Genomic DNA, 21,255 nt, shown 5'->3' on the forward strand with positions numbered 1-21,255 from the left:
TCCATCCCTGAACGTTTTTAGACCAGACTCTATGAAACCATAAGCAAACAGATCCAATCCCACAGCTGACTATACTTTGAGTCGGAAGTCAGCCCAGAGATTTCTTTAGTTCCTCTGTCCAGCCTGAATTATCTTATTGCCACTTGTTGAAACGTTTGCTGAGAAGAGTTTTGTTCCTTCATGCTTGTAACTGCCCTTCAATTAGTTAATTCATTGTCTCTTAGTCTTCCCTCTGACAGTACAAAAAAACCTCCCTTAATCTCTTCCTACAGGCTTTTTCATCTGACCATCTTGGTAGATAACTTTTAATCATGTTTAAGAGCATCAGGTTTTTTTAGAGACAGAGACATTTTTAAAGTAAGTAACAAGTAAGTCATACTTGTTTCCCATTGAATTTGTGTCAAATCTGTGCAATTGCCTTTCCCCTGATCATCCTTTTCACAGATGCTCCAACCCTTTCCACAGTAATGCTGAGGAATAAATCTGAATTTAAAAATCAATCAAAATATAGTGAGATGATGCAAATGCTTTGGACATACAAATATGCAAAAATTTTTCCTAGGCCCAAACTCAAAAATGAAACCATTAATATAAATTGTCCAGGAAGTCAAAAAGAGGGACATGTGAAAAGAAAAGGCAAAAGGTAAAAGAAAACAGAATTTTTTCTCTGTTAAAATTGATGGCAACATTTCACTGACTTCAATAGAACAAATATTTCATCCACTTTTTCCAAAAAGACCTAATTCTCAGAGATCACCCCTGAATTTCAATAATCTGTTTTGTGAATAATAAATTGCCCTTGATCTTGTTGGCTTCTGTTTTTGCTGTCTGATATGCATTATCACACATCTGTGTACTAATCTCTTCTGCTTTTAGGAGAAGAAAAAACACAGTCTGTCTTGGAGGGAAAATAAAACGTTAGACATTTCTGTGCTTTTGAATCACAAGAGTCCTCTGTTTATCTGCATTTCCCAGGTTATTCCTTTCCTCTGGAGCAGTACTGTATTTCAGGCATTGACCTGAAGACCTAGCAAGAAACATATCAAGGTTTATTGATGTCATACATGACACATGGATGTGATGTGCATTAGAAAGTAATTTCTCTCTTAAAAGACTACAGAAATTGGCGTTTTTTGGTGCAGAGAGAAACAATTGCAGCTTCAAAAGGACTCTTAATTTTCAAGGAATAGGCAGAGCAATTTCTTAGTGCTGTCATAAAAATGAGTTTGTGCTCTAACTTTAGTGGCTCAATAATGCGAAACACCAATATAATTCATCACACTATCAGAAAGAAACAACCAAGGAGGAGGGAAGTAAAACATCATATTATATTGCAAACCCAGTATTTGCAGTTACCAAGGGAGTAGGGTACCCAGCTGATTGATATTTAAATATCAGATCACTAAAAATAGCTCAGTTAATAACTGTCATTTTAAAAAGCTTAATTATTTAATTAGATTTTTTTTTTCTTTTCTGGAAAGTGGTCTTTTGGTTTATCTTCACCTGTTTTAATAAGGAGGTTCTCAGTTAGGTCTCTGAGTGAATTCTGAGAATATTACTTCTCATTTTTGATTAATATCTTAAAATTATTATCTTTTCACACTAAACTTTGCTGAGATATAATTTCTGAACTGATTTAATATAATGGGTCATGTTACTTTGTTTCTAAGTCATTTAGAGAAATGCAGCAGATTTAATCAGCTCTTCGCTAAAAGAAATTAATGCAGTGTCACATGGAATGTTCATTAAACCAAGAATAATAGAGGAAATGTATTATAGGTAAGAAACTGACCAATGAAATCTGAAAAAGAACTGAAATTAGATTTTTCTTAATAGAAAAAAAATTATTGGTGAAGTTCCTAAAAGGTTAGCGTTGGGTCTGATGTTATTTAAATATTTCATTAGGGACTTGGCACAAAAGTGTCAATGTGATAATGAAATTTATTGATGATAGAAAATTGAAAAGCACTTTAAATACAGAATATCATGTGAGGATGATTGAATGATTCTGAGGAGTGGAATAAAATATAAATGGGACAATATAAAAAACTTAAAATGCAGGGCCTGGCATTGCAGGCTAGACCCCAAAGTATTCTTAGGGCATAGCCTGCTCTGTTTACCTTCCATTTCACTAAAAGCATACAAACTTCTAGAGGAAGAGCTCATGTCCGTTTGGTCAATGGGGAGAGTAGGTGCCTCTGAACTTCTCATGAGTGACATCATACCTGCCTAATTTAGGTTCTTCACCTTGGACAAATACACATTTGCAGGAGAGATAATTCTTACCACATTAGATATGTAAAATGGGGATGTTAGCCAGTTGTCTAAGTTAAATCAGCTGTATTTAATCCCTAGGAGAATATTGGTTTGACATGTGAGACCTACCAGTCTGGAATCTAAAATACAAGTTAAGAGCCTTGATCTCTTACATTGTACACGACGTACTTGGCAATCCAGAAATGACACTGTTGAGCAAATGTAGAAGTTAGGAAAGGAAGCAGGTCAGAATCATTATCCTTTATATAATTAAAGCAAGAATCTTCACTGGATTTCTATTTCAAATGTACAGATTGGAGGAAGAAGAGGTAGCATTTAGCATCATGAGGGTTTAGGAGTAAAGCACTTTCTCTAGCTAAGTGGAAATGGGTCTGGATGAACTCAGGCATAAGTTCTGAAAAGGGGATGACAGTCCTAGGAGAGGTGATTTTACACACACAGATTGCCTGTACAAACTTGTATAAGTCAGGAAACTTCAGCTTTCCTACATCAGACTCTTATTCCTCTGTTCACAGACATAGGTAGACAATTATCGAGGAATGGAATGGAAAGATAAGATGGCACACTGTATTTATAATGTCCTTATTTTTAAGTTGCAACTGAGTCTCACCAACTTTTTATCTTTTTCCTGCCCTTGCAAGTATTAAAAGAAAACGGAGTGGATTTCTGCAGCAGCAATAACTGTTCAGTATACTATAGCTCAGCTTGAGTCTCTTCTGGCAAAAACAGCATATTGAAACCTCTAATATTTTTCAAATGCTGTCGAGTGAATCTTTTTCTGCCTAAGATTCCACACAGTAAAAAAAAAAAAAGAAAAAAAAAAAAAAAAAAAAGGAAAAAAAAAAGAATAATGTGCTGTTGCAGCCAGCAATATTTTGTGTACTCACCTTCATTAAGCATTTAAGTTTCAAGTGTTTTGATTGTTTTTTACCTATGGCTTTAAAAGTTTTACTGTTGGTTGTTAGTGTTGAACCAATAACAACGGCTTTGTTGGTCTTTTAATTGTTAGGCTTGAGACACTTTTTACAAGGACACCAGTAAGGACTGTGCAATGTAATTAAGAGTAATAAAAATTTGGGGTTTAATTATTTGTTTATGTAGATAAATGAATCATTGTTCATGACTTTTTGAGCCAAGAATATGTAAATACCACACAGTGCAAAAGATTTTGAGATGTTTACAGTTACCAGGGTTTGTATCAGTTATCAGCGAGCACTTGTGTTTCTATGCATGGTATTGCATTGCATGACATCCTTTTTCCCAGGTGTGTGGAGCTTTGGATAACAAAACTGAACCTTTTCAGAATCTGGGCAAGTAACTTAGGATGTTAGTACAGGTGTATCTTCTGGTTTTGAGCCATCTGGTGAATCTGTGTAGAAAGGTACATTTAGCTGCTATCAAAGACTTCCATGTACCTGATTTTCTCACTAAATCTAGTCTTCTGTCTGTCCCCAGAGAAGTTTATTACTCACTTTTGTGACTCTGTCTGTGGTTGGTCCAGCCTTGAATAGGAAAACATAAACCAATGGGAATCAATTAATAGAGAATTATTTGTCAGTTATTCAGTTTCTAAACTACTCTTCAATCCCATTAACCATCCTCAATGAAAGCCTTCCAGGCTGGAAGGAAACAGCAAATTTCTACTTTATATCTTTAAAATAGCAAAAGTAGGGAAAGCAAAAAAGACACAGCAGAAATGGACCCAACCTTATCATTGCTGTCATTCTGTAAACAAGATCCCTCTTTTGTGAGACCTGTCTCCAAGATGTATTAACTGTATTGAGATAGTTTTGAATAAAATTAAGAAGTTACTATGGTTTTGCCAGTTTTGCATTAAAGATTTTCCAGTATGAGGTACATCCTGGGGCTTTAAATATCCATTAAAATGATCTGTTTTCTCACAGAGCAAAGTAGGAAAGGTATTAAAAAGTCTGCTGCCAGCATGCATTAATGACTAATCCAATAATGTTCATGCAGTGTCAGGGCAATTAAAATTATTTTTAACATTTTTAAATTTGCATTCAAAAATACTAACCTACTAAAAAACTACCTATCCACATTTTCCTATTTTATTTCAAACTCTTTATTTCCCTTGCAAGATATATTCCAATCCTCACTTCTCTCTTTTTTTTTTTTTTTTTTTTTTTTTTTTTTTTTTTTTTTTTTTTTTTTTACTCAGGGAAATTATGTATCACATTTTAGGGCTCTAAATCAGCACTGTAATGATACAGTGAAATGGATTGCTCATTCCAATAAAAATATGGTAGTAGAAACAGACTGTAGGGTTGTTAACTCTTCCCTCCTAACTTCACATTATATTATATTACATCTATGAACACATGAGCACAACTATGAATGAGAAATTTTAAAAGCTATAAAATCAAAACTCAATCTACATGTATTTAAAATAAAATAACCAGCTAACATAAAATATAAAACTGTTTTTCAGACAGACAGTTTTCAAATGCCATGTCAGGGGATATTTCTTTTTTTCATGTGCTTCAAATATTTATTTCTAGCCAAAACATTGCACTAGAAGCAAGGAGAATGGAAGCAAAGGGTGTCACATAAATGCTCTCATATCACAGCATGCCATCAGCATCAACAGATGTTTAATTTTATCCTTTAGCATGGAAGTATTTTCATTCCTATTTGATGAGAATTTACAGGTATGTTATTAGGTAAGATATATTTTTAGAGTACTTCAGGTGAGAAGTATCATTATAATTGCATCTTATGTATGTGAAAGGAATAGAAATTCACAATGTGCCCATTAAATCATTTATTAATTAGGCCATGACTTTTAGGAATGCATTCAGTTTTCAATTCAGTATCATGAAAATCCAATACAGTTCCTGCTGAACTGAGTGGTTAATTGCTTGAATTAACTGAAGTAACTAATTTTGAAATATAATATAATATGGTATCAATTTCTCAGTTGATAAACTATCTCTTTAGATTATCTTCCTACTTTAAGGTTAGGTAATCTATATGCAATCCAGAAATTATATTAAAACCCTGATTTTGAAATACTAAAACAATACTGCTTACAATGGTATCTAAGATTAATATCTGATATCTTTCCATAAGTAGCATTAACTGGATTAACTCCCTGAATGGATTTATATTTTGTAAGAATATACAAAATCATATGGAGAGCTTTGAAAATAGATGCATAGTTTTTAATAAAATAACCAAAAGAGGTAGAACAGCCTACTTTAAAAAAATGAACAAAAGAAAAACCTTCCATCATATTTCATGCCTACATGTCAAAAAGGATGATGTCTTTTTACTGTAGATACTTCACAGATAGGAAGGTATATTTGATTTGATGCCTAGGTATCAACTCTCTACAGCTGTATTTTAAAAGCTCTACTATTTAATATTTCACATCCAGCATACCATCACACTTCATGGCAAAATATATATTTGGTCTATTTTTACAGTACTTGGCACATTTTTTTTCATCCATCCTGCCTGTCTACAATGGATCAGTCATATTTTTCATTTAAGTGAGAGATTCCATGCTGTAAGACAACCTAAAAAATGTGAGTAAATTGTGAAATGGGCACTACCACATTGTCAGGTCTCTTACAGCCTCACTGAGAGGAGGCTAGGGAAGGTGTTATCCTTCTAAACGCAATCTCACCATTTCCCATGAAATTTTAGCTTGCCAGTTTATTTTCATTTGAAACACTGAAGTTCCACTGGTGCTAATGTGGTGGAGACAGAATTAAGAAACTGCTTTGAGCACCCTCATACAAATTAAGTAAAACCTAAAATCTCTAAGTAGTGCCAATTAGTAAGCTCTTCCCCTATACTGTGAAGACAAACTCTGTATTTTACTTGGATGTAATTCTGTGACTTACACTGATAATCAGTTCTACCTAGATTAAATTTAGAATCCACAACACATAATCAATTTGTGACAGTGTTCTATGAATACATGAAAGATTATTCCAGATATTTTCGTAATACGGATTATATAGGATATTCTCACTTAAAAATCAAATCAGGAAAAAATTTGAAATTCTGCTTATTTGCACTATATTTAATAAAACACATTTTCATCCCTTTGTGTTTGCACTAACTGCTTAAAAAACCTGCACCAAATTAATGTATTGTTAAATAACTCACACTTGGGAACATCTGATGCTGTTTAAGCTATTTATTTTGTGCATTTTCAGATAGTCTACGTACTGTAATAGCTTAGACATTAACACAAAGTCATAGATGGAATCTGGTGGAAAAAGGGAAGATCTTACTATCAGTTTGAAATGGGTTTGATGTATAGTTGGCTAAATCCAGCTTTCTTTTGGGAGATGAAGGTTGATGATTACTTCTGAAACAGAATGGAAAAGGATCTTTTCAGAACTCCTATCAATGTTAAAAAGATTTTGGTCTTTGAAAGTTTGATTTTGAAAATATTTTTTGTACTTATGAGGATTTATTAGCACATGTAACCCCTGTTGTAGATGTATTAGGCACATTCATGTCTCACAGGATGTCACTCTAGATCACTCTGTAGGTATCCTTCTGTCCTATATATACTGTCAGTCTGCCAACTCCATGCTGTTGTCCAGTTTTCTCTCCACCGCTCTCTCAGTCTGTGTTTACCTCACAGGCAGTATTTTCCATGGGCACATGGGCTATTGCCATTGTTTGGCAATTGGGCAGTCGGATGTGGTCCTGAGCAGCTGTAGATCTTCCTTGCTGCCCACGTTGCTTGGCATTCTCCTAACTGTGACAGAGTCTGTCATTTCTCTGATGGGGTCCAGATGACTTCAGGGGATAAAAATGTTTTCTAGCTCATCACACTTTGTTTTGTTACCTGGGAGGATGTTCTGCTGGATCCAACACTGCTAGGTAAGGATCCTTTTCTGTTTGCTTGCCCTTGTCATCAGTTTCTTGGATGTCTTTCCAAGGGATTATGCATGCCTACTGCTATCCATTATGTTTTCAGATTCCCAGATGCCACTGAACCACTAGAATTCTCCTGTAATATGTTGCTCATTTCCTGACTCAATGTCAGATAAGTCAGAAGTCTAGTTTTCCCATCATGACATATTTTGCCCTCTGGACAGAGTTGCTCTCAGAAATTGTAAATAAATCTTCTGGCATCCAAACATTTCCTAAATACTGATCTGCTCTTTTCCAGGTCTAGTTGAGAGTTTGTTAAAGCTATATGTCTTCTGTAGTGTTTGTACTCTTTTCACTGTATAAACATATGCACAGTAATCTTGCATACACAGACACTTGTCTATATTTGTCCAGCATGAAACATCAGTTTTTATTAGGTCTGTCCCTAAATCTGCAAGGGCTACCTCTATAGTTCCTTCAATAATTTGGCATATTTGTTCAGTATAATATAGCATAATATAGCATTTGTTCAGTATAATATGGCATATCCTTAAGATATGTCCACCTATTTAGTACCCTTAGCATTTTCCACAAGTAAGGGTATAATAGCAACCTGATGGGATAAGTATTCTGCTTTTCAGAGCTATCCTCCAGGAATCTTGTTTGTGCCATCTTGCCAACAGTTGGAGGCAAAATATTTTCAATTAGAGGAATTTTACTTATGTTTTATTGTCAGTTAACAGAAACTTTTGATTACAGATTCATGTATTAAAAAAAAAAAAGAAAAACACACAATTAAACACTAATATTTTCCTCTCCCCAGGCTCACTAGCTGTTTGCTGCCAGTTAACAAGATTCAAGTTTTTGAGAAATTTTTACACTGCAATAGCCACTAACCAGAAGACTTTATGTACATATACTGGGGCCAGTGATGCATCTGAACATGTTCCAAGGCTATTTTCAAGTCCATTACTTCTGCAAACTGACTAGAGCCTCCAGTCCCTTCACAGGTGGCAGCTCCTCCCATGAAGGGATTCCAATTAGCAGCTCACCACCTCCTGATCCCTGCTGTAATTTTACAAGATTTATCTGTAAACACACTCCATTGTTTGTTTACAGCACTAACTTCATTATATACTGGGGCTTTAATAGCCTGAGGAATTTGGTTTTCTCACATTGTTGATTTGCTGGCTGCAGACTAATAAACTCACCTAGTCCCAATCTGGATCTTGAGCCAGTACATATTTCCTGGGTAAAGGTTAGCACACAGTTCTGCTACATGGTAGTAGTTGTTCTTCCACCAGATGGTTTTGAATCCTTGAAGAAAAAATCCAGGGCAGATAGTTCAGGGTATAATCACAGAGATTGCTCTGTGCCTAGCACTGCAGTGGCATACAGAACGTCCTCAACAGCAGTATAAACCCCTCACTCCCCAGAAATGTAATTATTTTTGAATATTTTGTAGCCTCAGCTTTTGAATCCCAACAGCTTGCCTTGCATTTCTTGAGGAGCTCATTGCCATAAGCTCTTGCTGCTGTTGCCATGAGCTGCCGTTGTCTCCTGTGCTGATATATAGCAGAATTTTTACATCTCTCTTTCTGATCAGCACTAACATCACTGCAGGCTTCCACCTGCTTGACCTGGTCAAAAGCACAATGCTACTTCTCTTCCCTCTCAAAATGACTCCTTTTTTTTTTGGACATCACTATGTAAAAGTTTGGTCAATTGCCTGTAACTGAAGGCATTCTTGTTCATTCACCTCTGTGAAAATATAGTTGTGAAAGGGCAAAATCTACCACACCACTGGTTCCTGAAACATAATTTAAAAATAACATATTGCTGTTCTAGTTTCTGAAGAGGTAAGGTTCTCTAGAAGCTGAATCTTTCCACAGTTACACTTTCATTTGTTCCAAAGTACTTATTTTTCACTGATCAAATACTTGGCTTAAATCTAGATCTGACAAGATAACCCCCTGCCACTACAACTAACCTAACACTAGTTACTTTAGTTACATTAACTCATTACACAGATGAAAACACATAAGGTTTCTAAAGATAAATTGATTTTTTATTAAGAAAATTCTTACCAATTTATTTACACTATGTACAGCAAAAAGTCTAGCTGTAAATAAGCTGCTTTCTTTCTTCCTTCAAAAAAGTATTCTGCCACAGCCACTACTCTTCTAAGTCTAATACTATTCTGGCCACAAGCTAATGCGGTATGTTTAACCTTGATGAAGAGAGTAGAGACCAGTTACCTTCTGTCCCTGTATGCTTTTGTGTTGTTGTCAATTCTTACTGTATTTAATGTGCTTTTCTTTAAATATCAATACTCAGAGATATGTGTTTGCACTTGTAGGATGCTTGCAGAGAGAAGTTGAGTAATATTTATGGCCACAATACAGCAGTAACAGGAAGGATGACAATATTATTAAAATGAAGAAGTAATTTAGAAGCCTAATTTAGAAACCACTCCTAAGATGGAAGCTGATGAATGCAAGTCACGTATCCACTACATCTGAACATTTTGGTGGTTCTGCCCAAAGCAGTTAGGTTATATTGTACTGTTTAAAGGTTTCTTGTGTCTGATATTTCAAAATACTTTGCAGAAATTTAAGGAAATAAGGACAACAACAATTAACTGATATTGGTATATATGAATCTGTGACAGTTTAAAATGTAGGGGCGGTCCTTTCCCAAACCATTTCCCAATTATTTTGTTCTCTTGTGATGTAAACATTGATATCTAAAATCAAAGTACATCACTTTGCATGCAGTTGGATATTTATTTGCCCTGATTTTGTATGGGGGAAAAAAAGTGACTGGAGATGAGGAAGGAGATATATGTAGTTCTCTGGCTAAATTTTCTCTATTCTTCCCTTTAATTTGTATTTCACTCAATAACCTGTGCCAGGCTAATCTGGGAGGTTAGAGCAGAACTCCACTGGTACTTCAGCTATATCCCTTTCCTTGGGAGGGATAACAATTGGCCTGCCTGCTTAAGCACTCCTCCTCTTGCAAAACTCTGCCTACAGTTATTATTAAGGAAAGTTCTGCATGAGATCAAGACACATCACACCAAAGAATATATGCAGAGCACACCCCTCCTTTTACCAGACACACTGTACTCTTTCTTACACACCCATTGAAAAGACCAGCTTGTATCTCAGTATTTTGTAATATAATTCAGGGTACTTGGAATGTGAAAGACATTAATAAAACCAGATGTTACTACATTTAATCTTTAGCAAAAAAACAAAACAAAACAAACAAACAAACAAACAAACAAACAAACAAAAAAAGGGGGAAAAAAGCCAAGATAAGAATACAGGATGATATATTTTAAACTTCCTTATCACCCATTTGTTAAGCTGAGATGTCAAGTTTCAGTCTCAGACACAATTGTCTCATTACAAGGTGAATGCAGATATCATTGTTCTGAGGATTTTTTTTGCTTTATTACCATTTTAACTAAGCACTATGAGGAAAAGAAAGACAAACAACCCTTAAAGCTGCTTTACCTGTTACTTTGTTCATCATAATGTACATACTTCGGTGAAAATATAACAGAAATTCCTAAATTAATTCCATTTCATTAGCATAGAAAGCTACTTTCTACTTTGAAATGAAATCTGTACACAAAGTGAAATGAGCATTTCTTTTAACATGAACACATGAAATCCTTTTCAACTAGAATCACCAAAGTCACTTGTCATTCAAAGTGACAGTCAGTGGATCTAAATCAGAGCAACTTTCTCAGAAATATTATTTTTTGTATCAATCTGACATTGCCCTACAAGGAGTTCGGGATAATAATGTTATTTTATAGTGAACTTGAGGCCACTTGAGTATAATGGTCCAAGCACATTCATTGCATAGTTCAATACCTGATTCAAAAAAACTTTAAGTTTATAAAATTTGCCACTGTTTGTGCCTTTCTTTTGGGAAGTAATAGTAGAGGCCAACCAAGAAAGAAAATAGTGATTGTTTTCATTCCTTTACTCACATTACCTTTAAAGAATTGCCAAACAATTTATACTAGAAAACTGGAATAAGAAGTCAGAGAATATTCCTTTCATGACTTCCAATGACATGAAAATGTGAATTAGCAAAACTTGAAAAATAAAACTATTTTGACTGTTGAGATCAGACTTTTTACCATGCCAAGCAATTCAGACCCCAGTTAAACTGCACTGATAGTTATTGTGCATTTTCAGAGCAGAGCACACTGGTGAATCTCAGTCTGTCTTTGTAACTGACTTTACAAAACCTTAGAGGGCTGCATAAGTAAAGGCAGTGCTTTGTAAGATCTGGACACAGAAAGTCACATTTCGGACATCTTCTGTATCTGTGTTAAGGTTTCACCCCATATTTCTTATTTTTCTGGTTCCTTGTGCCTTCGACACAAAAAGCTGATCATGACAAAGACATGAGAAACCTTCAATTATTTTGGCAGCCAGAAACTACAAGCACTTTTGAGGATCATTAACTACATGGTATCAAGAATTCTTCAAACAATATTTTAAACTTTCAGAGTCATCTCATCATAGATTCAGCTTTCTGAAGAATAATTCTAAAGGAAGGATTTTCTTACTATGCCAATGTCATTTCTTGCCCTAATTTTCTGAGGGAAACTAATTGATAATACACATGAAGAAAAAGAAGACATTGAAACAAAAAGAAAATATCCTAAAGGAATACTTTAGCTTATAAATCCACATGTTTACTTGTACTTTTTCACCAAAGATTTTTTTATTGGCTAGGATAGGTACTTGAGAAAACTTAGGTATACTTTTCAGACAAAGAAAATCAGCAGAAATTCTGATTCAAGTAAAAAATTGGACCACAACCATCCTATGATTCACTGGATATTAGTTTTGTTTTTTGAGAAATACATTATTTAATAATATAACCACCATACAGAACAGCAAAATTTCAGACTTCCAGAAAATCATATACAATTTAGAGAAGGCCTATATATCTGGGCTTATCCTGAAAAAGAAAAAAATAACAATTTATCCTAAATACATTTTTATTATAGTTATACCCATAATTATGTCTATGCTTTGGCTCCTTATACAATCTGTGTAGAAAGTTTCCTCCAGAGGTAGTTCGACATGTTAAGTTAAAGGAGGAACCTTTCTCCCTGATAAAGAAGAAAGTTGTGGAGATTATCCTTTTTTCTACTCCACCTCCTGGCAAGTGTTAGTAACTCTAAAAAAGAACCCACTAATCCATTAAAATTTCCTTATAAGGGATATTTGGTACAAATCCAAAAATAACTCAATTTTCTAACAGAAAATTAATAGGATTATATATTTTTGCTATTTGGATTCTGATCTTGGTTAGAGTACTTAAGGTCCCTTTAAAAACATGGTGAAAATAATATTTCTTCTAAGTTGCTGAAGGATTAATTTGAAAAGTTTCCATAGGCAAAGAATAGAGGCTCTAAGTTTACTGAAAGTTCACTGAGTTACTGAGGTGTCTACAGAAGAGGATTTCACTTGCACAAGAGGGAGTAATGCCTTTTGTTGCTGGCATGACACCTTCCCAGCAATACTGCCTTCCTATCACGGGGAGTGAACCTGCTGTTTTGAAGTCAGGAGCATATAGTTCTTGAGAGATAAGACTTCACATATCATTTAATAGTATTCTTATAATGAATCTAATTTTGAGTTGGTGAAAACACCAACAGATCAATGTTTCTTTGTAATAAAGTATGGGATTTTTTTTTCAGCTATATTGTACCTGGATCTACAGCTCTGGACATGATAGTTTAAGAAATATCTAAGGTTAAGAGATCAACTTGTTCACAGCTGGATGTGGAATTTATCTCTTCAAGTTTTTAAATACTTTTAATTACCCTTATTATTTCTGAAAGCTTTACAGTCATTATTAGAGAAAACTTACTCAGAAACAGATTTCCAAGGATCAGAAAGGACCAACTACTTTCCTGGGGCCAGGGGCTGGGGCCCTGACACCAGTATTCACTGTATTAGGTAGAGCATATGTCTTTCCTGAAAGATTATTCCATCAAAACTTTACTTTGACATTCTGGAGATAAAACCATCTAGGCTTTTCCAATCTGAGTTTTAATATTTAGATGTGTTGTTTTTTTCTTATGTACATACGACCTAAAGGTAATTAAGATAAATCAAAATTAATGCAGATACAATGATTTTACACATCCATTACTTTTGGGGGAGAAATGGGAAAGGCTATAGACTTAACATGTAGCCAGGTAGAAGGAAAAGATTGCTTCATATTCTATTTCCCTTGCTTCCACATGCCTAGCAGAAGGCACAGGGAATTCAGCAGCCCTGGCATAATAGGGCATCCACAGCGTGCAAGAGAGAAGGCTCAAGCAGAATTCATTCCCCCATCCATCTAGTGCAACAGTTAAGACCTCCTAGTTTACAGTTTTCTGTGTGAATTCCTCCTGGAGCATACATCAATGTTACTTTATCTGCAGGATTAATTCAGTGTTACTACTAAACAACATTTACTCATCATCTTTGACGTCACATCCCAGTCATTTTTGCAGCATCTCCTTTGGCGTCTGGAATATATTTTCATTTAAACTGATTTACTTATAATTTCATATGCATGTTTATTTCCTTAATCCATTTCAGACCTCACACATAAGTGTATGTGTGTATAGCAATTAGAGATATCATTAAAGCTTGGTTAAAACTAGGATGAAATTTAAAGAGAGATTTTATTTCTACTTTCATTGCTCAAATTGATTTGCAAGATTAGTTTTATAACTGAAAATAGACTGGCTAGATTTTTTGTTTCCAAATAAATGCATGTTACTATTTTTCTCAGAAGAATATTCTAACATACACCTTTTGTTAATGTTGTCTTGCTTACTTAATATATATTCCCTACCCACGTGCTCTACCCCAAAGGCCTAGACCTCTGAGAGACCTGACTAGTGCCACAAGTACTGAGTAATGTTTCTTCAAATTTCCTTAGCTGCTCTTCCCAGGATTTATAGGTAATGGCAATTTTTCCTGTGAGCAGAGCACTCTGTAGAGAGGACAATTTTCTTGTAATATGAAACAGAATAGCACTTAGACAAAACTACATATAGGCTTTATAAAGTAGAGAAATTTAGTCCTTGTTTTCTCTGTTAAACATCATTCAACCTTTTTCAAACAAACTAGCAATATTTGACTATGGAAGGCTTTGTTTGGAATTAAATCTGCAACAGAGTTGTCAAAGTTCCTGAGCCTGAAGGGTCTTCAAAGTACCCACAAAGACATAAAGATGATTTATTTTCATGACTTTTTTTTAAGGTATGACTTTGTTTGTGGAGAACAGACAACAGTCATGCAGGGAATTAAAAAAAATGGTCTCTGGTGCTCACTAACTCATGGAGAGTGTATTGGCATTGTTTACAAAGAGCATCAGTTGCTGCTTCTCTATTTGTGAACAGACCAGTTGATGTATCAATTCTTATGGTGATGAAGCCTAAAGAAAAGTTTGATATTTTTGGCATGACAATAGAGGGCCATATGCTAAAGCATATAATGTCTTTTGTGGTAATAAGCATCCGAGAAGAAAAACCTAGGTGAAGGACACCAATAGACTGTTTCACAGGTTTTGTTAGACTTTGCACTCCAATGATTATTACAGAATTACAGAAACACAGAATAAGAAGAGTTGGAAGGGACCCGCAAGGATCATTGAGTCCAGCTCCTGGCCCTGCACAGCACCAACCCCAAGAGTCACATCATGGGCCAAAGAGCATTTTTTCAAATGCTTAAACTCTGTTAGGCTTGGTGACACTTTCCTGGGGAGCCTGTTCCAGTGACCAACCACTCTCTGGGTGAAGAACCTTTCTCTGATATCCAGTCTAAACCTCTCCTGACACAGCTTCATTCTTTTCCCTTGGGTCCTGTCACTGCTTACCACAGAGAAGAGATCAGTGTCTGCCACTCCTCTTCCCCTCCCAAGGAAGTTGCAGACTGCAATGAAGTCTCCCCTGAGTCTCCTCCACGCTGAACAGACCAAGTGACCTCAGCTGCTCCTCATTCGGCTTCCCCTCAGGATTCTTTGCTGTCTTCATTGCCCTCCTTTGGACACTCTCTAATTGCTTAATGTTTTTCTTATACTGTTGTGCCCAAAACTGCACCCAGAACTTGAGGTGAGGCTGCCCCAGTGCAGAGCAGAGCGGGACAATCCCCTCCCTTGCCTGGCTGGTGATGCTGTGCCTGATTCACCCAAGGACATGGTTGGCCCTCCTGGCTCTCAGGGCACTGCTGACTCACATTCAACTTCTCATCAAGTCTGAAATTGCATTGTATTTATCATTTTTGGACACTTTATGTATGATCCATGGATTAAAATTAGGCTTTCACTTACTGTAGAAATTATTACTCATTTAATCAGATGTGAAACGTACTTGCTAGAAAGCTGCAGTAAAGCTCTGAGGAACGAGGTGGAAAATGACTGAAATATTTCTTCAAAAATAATCTTTTTGCCATTCCTTACAATCAAAACATTTTTGAAAAAGACTCCTAACTACTCTTCTATCTTTTCTCTGATTCTTTATTCATGTTTCCATTTTCATACTTTAAGATTTAGTGTAAACTCCTAAAGGATAGCTTTTAATGACACTGGTAAGTCTTTCTGGTACTTTGAAGTTCAAAAAGGGATTTAATGAAAAGTATTTTACTTTTCCAACTTCTTTATGTAAGTAAAAGACATTTTAACTAGTAGGACATGAAATTATTGTTGAGGATAACGACTGAAGGTCTTAATATCTCAGGTTGAATTACACTAGGTAAATAGGGTCCCTGAAATTCTCTACTTACAAAATTATCTTTCTGACATTTCCCTTTCTCCTCATGGGAAAAGGGAACATCTTAAGATGTTTACCAGGGTTTTTATTTGTATGCCTGGAATATGAAAACTGATGAAGCTGAATGAATACTGTTCCCAGTCTGGAGCCAAACACCCAGTCACTAAAATGATTCCCTGTGATTTTCCTTATTCACTTTTTTTTTTTTAAATCAAAGTGAGATGTTATTTCAGCTACATTAACAATGTTATTGCCCTCTAGTGGATTTGTTTATTTGCAGTTGCATAAATTAACCTGAAAAGATTTTTAAAACATATGCTCTGTAACACAGAACAGCGAGTCTGAACCAGAAAATAACTTTGATTGAAAAATATCCCATGAATTACTTTTCATAAGGTATGTGCTGGGGATTATGAAGTGCAAATTATATTGGAAGACAAGAAACATCTTATATTACATCAAACAATGAAAAAAGTCTGTTGCAATAAAAGCTCAAATATCTACCTGGCAGTGGCACCAACCACTCAAGAATGGCATGACTGCCTAAGGCTCAAAAAATACCTCAGGCATGACAAGGGGAAATGGCTTCAAATTGAAAAAAATGTAGATTTAGGTTAGATATTAGGAAAAAATCTTTACTATGAGGGTGATGAGGCACCAGAACAGGCTGCCCAGAGCAGCTGTGGATGCCCCATTCCTTGAGGTGTTCAAAGCCAGGCTGGCTGGGACTCTGAGGACTCTGAGCAACCAGGTACAATTAAAGTGCCCCGTCCATGATGCAGGGCAGAGGGGTTTAGAAGTGGATGATTTTTAAGGTACTTTCTATCCTAAACCATTCTATGATTCTATGGTGTCAGCTCTTCAGTATGTGCATTCATCAGTCTCAATAACTCTCAGACAGTATTCATATTCTATTGTAGCTTCAATGCTTGGTTAAATTCCTGAAATTAGTCAGCATGTGTAACTCTGTTGGGGACAGAGAGCAAGCTTTGGAAAATGTTCTATCACAGAAAAAAGTAAAGGGTAAGCACTGAAAGGCAACAAAAGAAAATATTGTAAGAAGTATATTGGAAAATTATCAGGCCATGCATAAAATATAGGAATTTTTAAATTACTTTATAAAGATTAAAATTGAAGAGACTAGTCTAATAAAGATAGCTAAGGTGAATAAAGATGTAGATGGATTTTAGAAAGAAACCGCAAGGGTAAGTACTTAACTTGTTGACTTCTAAAAGCATTGTTTAAAGAACCTAACTTGCCATTGCAAATTGCACTGAGCATCAATCTAGACAGCACAGCTACATCCCTTCATGTGTCTAAATGTGGCCTTTAAATATGAACTGAATTGTAATTTAGATGTTTTAATTTGGAACAAGAATCAGTGAAACTCTCTTTGGGATAAAATATGTCAGAATTTTTTATGAAATATTGAGAATTAATGGGAGTAAAATATGGCTTCACAAATATCAACAATTTCCATGTTACAGCATTTCTAATATTAATATAATTTGGTAATTTAATTTTTTAATATTTAGTGGGAGTTGTTTTAATATTTGGAGTCCAATAGTACTTATTTCACACAATAAGGAGCTACATAAATATTTATTAAATGATGCATAATTTTTTGAAACCATTTCTTAGCACAGAGCAGGCTGAGAGAGACTGATTACTGCAAATTCCATTGCTTATGCTTTGAAGTGAATTGGATTACTCTGGATTTACTTAAGGGCCCAGAGTACATTAACAGGCTTTAGCTACCCTAAGCAACTTCACCTGGATCTTCACCCAGCCACTCTTCAAGAGACCAGTGAACCATCCTCCTCTGGACTAGACCAGACTTAATCAAGGGCTTTTTTTGCTCCTTGGAAAACAGGTACATAAAACAAGAGCTTTTCCCTAACAAACATACATCCAGTATCAGCAAATTAGGCACAAATTTATATTTCCTTGAATTCTGTGCATCGCATTTAATGCTTCTGAGTTTTAAGGGCAGAGAGGACCTCTACAGATCACTCATGAAGAATTAGGGATAATTTTTTCTACAAGGCATTTCTTGCACCATTCTGAGTATTTTTTATTCTGGTATTATTCTGCTCCTGTCATAAAGAAGCTGAACATATTCATAAAACCCATCCTTCACTTATAATCCCTTCTCAGAGCTCTAAATTCTAGTTTGTATCTGCAATTTAAAATTTGGCTTCAGATTGCATAATTTACCAAGTATATTCTCTCAGCAACTGTTGATTTAGGCAAAAAAATCACAGTAAAATCACTGTGAAAGAAGAGACATACACAGTTGAAATCTAAAAACAGACAAATCTTCTTCTGACTCTTTGGTGCCTACCTAGGAGTTTTACCTCTGAGGGTGGGGGAAATGCACAACATTAACCTGCTGGTGAAAATGTGGGCAGATATACTGTATCTTATACAGCCTCAGAAAAGAATGTGAGGAAATATGGCAAGAGAGTGCTTTGCCTCTTCCATCATAAAAAATTGATCAGTTTAAGTGCTTCACAGTACAGGTATCACCACACTGATATAAGTCATCATATACACGGCTTCTAGGGGTGACCATGGTAAGATGTGTCAGCCATGCAACAGTTCCATCCCTGTACTATTCCTGGGCTCAGATCAACTATGAAGAAACTCTATATGCAGCTGATGAAAGCAAGAAGCCATTTGGTCATAAAGTGATCCATCCTTAGGCCAGATTAAAAAATGCCACTTAGGTGAATACCTCATATTAGGGAATCTCTCTGTGATTCTGACTGAGTTTGAATTGTGATTGTCTTGTCAAGAATTTCATAACATTCTATAAAATTATAGGATCAACTCTGAATAAAACTGACAGGATCCGGATTTACAGTAATATTTGTGAATGAGAATCTAGGACTAGTTTTGTGATAAACAAATCTACAGGCAAATACTCAGTAAACTGGGGGAACTCACATGTCTGGGCTGTACTTATATGACATAAACCCCTTTGAATTTCACTGGATGCAGGATTTCTTGATTGCTCTTGCAAGGAATCAAAACCTGTTTTCTGTGCTGCACAGTAATTTTGCCTGTGCTGCTTTAACATATACCAGGCAATTTCCAGACAAAGATATTTTCTCCCAATTTAGTCAAGCAGTAATAAGTCTCATAGTTCCACTTCTTGATCTCATCCCATTACTTCACTATTTCTTCGTTCCTTTCTTCCAATCATAATGTCCTTAGACAGTATTATTTTTCCTGTTTGCTCTTAGTGGAATTAATACCTCATCTTTACCATATCCAATCAATCTCTGGCCTAGATCTGAAAAGGATATTCCCCCATTCAGTTTGACTCATCATTTTTTATCAGTCATTATCTTTCTCCTTGTTGTTGTTGGGGCTTTTTTTGTTTGTTTGTTTGGGGTTGTTGGCTGGTTGGTGTTTAGGGTTTTTAGTGGTTTTGATTCTTTGCTTTTTTTTATTACTATTATTTTTCTGCTCTTCTCTTTCCTTATTATGGAGCAATATGAAAGTGGCCTTCAGATACATGTCACAAACCCAACCTACCCCTTTGAACAGGGAAGAGGTTGCTTGTTCCATTCACCACAAAAATCAAAATGCCTCCAAAAGAATGGGAGAAGAGGCAGAGGCAGTAGCAGAAAGGTGACAGACTGTGATGCCCTTTTCCCATCTGTAAAAGTAATTTTAGGGACTGTACTGGAAACTGTTATGAGGACCCATGGCTTTCAGAAATGAGATCACTTCCCAAAGCTGTATATGCTGTAATTACATCACAACTGTATTATTGTCATCATATTCTCAGAATGGCAAGCTCATGTCATTCCAAGCAAGTACCTTTTAATCATTAAATCAAAATGTTTTAATTCCAGGAACTAAAGAAAAAATATATCAAACTATGCAAATATGAAAGGAGAGAATATTAGTGTTTCAGAGTAGTTGCATTTGTCAGCACACTAATGTGTTCCTCAAAAGCCCACAAAACCTCATATCACGTGATAATCTTTCCTGACCAAGAAAATAAAAAAGAAACTTATATTTCATAACCAAATTTGATCTATGTAGTACAGAAATACAAATACACCTTTGCCTTGTTCTCCTTCTCAAGGGCTGGAACTAGTAAAAAGCTTTTATACATATTTAAACCCTGACCAAATATCAATTTACTTTATTTCTAAGACTGATCGCATTATTTACCTGTAATTCATCAAAAAGGTAATTAGTGGGTCAGTCAATTGGTCAATTTACTCTGCTTTCAGGCAGGAATAACTTGAAATACTCTTAGTATTTTTAATTTTCATGGCCTTTTAAAAGTAGCCTCTTCCAATATTTACATATTATTACAGCAAGGCAAAAAATGTCTTACCTAACTGTCTTGGGTTTAAATTAAGTCAAATTTATCCCACAGTGATGAGGGATAAATGTGTTCTTTTCATGATACTTGTACATTTTCATAGAGATGATTGCCATGTCCTCTGTATCATCTTTCCTTCTAGGTTATACAAATCCAATTTTCATTTCAAGACAAAAGCTTTTCTCATCTGTCTTAAAGTCTCTGATCACTTTGTTGCTCTTTTCTGTTTGCTTTCTCTTAGAGAATGGTGCCCAAACCTAATTTCTAGAAGAAGTCTTGCCAAGACTGAGGAAGGAAGAAATAATATCACTCAGAGCTGTCAGTTTTCCCTGAGCCATTCCCAGAACTACATTTACCTTTTTTGGTAACCTCTTATAAACCTTAATTCAGACTATGGCACATTTATAGTTTTCTGTAGTCTCACTTCTGTTGCTCTTCCTCCTTTTGTAACTGCCATGTAACATCTTTGCCAAGCATGGAAATTGTATATTTCATCATTGAATTTAATCAATTTGGGATCTTTTCTCTGACATATGTTGATCTCCAAAATACTTGCAAACGCCACAGTGCCAGTTCAATACCATGATGCCAATGGCATTGCATGAAGTACTGTCAAGTAATTTGAAATTTTCCAAAGGGTTGGAAAAGTAAGTATCCAGTAATAATACTTTAAATTTAAAAATTTGTGTGTATGTGATATGTGTCAACAACCACTCTACCTATATCATTGTGATTTTTAAAAGTGAGTAAAAATCCAAGGAACTGTATAGAAAGATGAGAAAAAAAGGCTTAAATATTTTAAGTATTTGTAAAGTACCATAATGAAAAGGTTCTCTTAATACACATCAGAACAGCTTTTGAATACAGAAGAAATCTTGTTAGACCGAAGACCTAAGTTCTACAGACTTTGCTCTTACCTGAAATTCATATTATAAAATGTTAGTTTTCAACATTATTATTG

This window comes from Prinia subflava, chromosome 1 (assembly GCF_021018805.1).
Source record: "Prinia subflava isolate CZ2003 ecotype Zambia chromosome 1, Cam_Psub_1.2, whole genome shotgun sequence".
Lineage (NCBI taxonomy): Eukaryota > Metazoa > Chordata > Aves > Passeriformes > Cisticolidae > Prinia > Prinia subflava.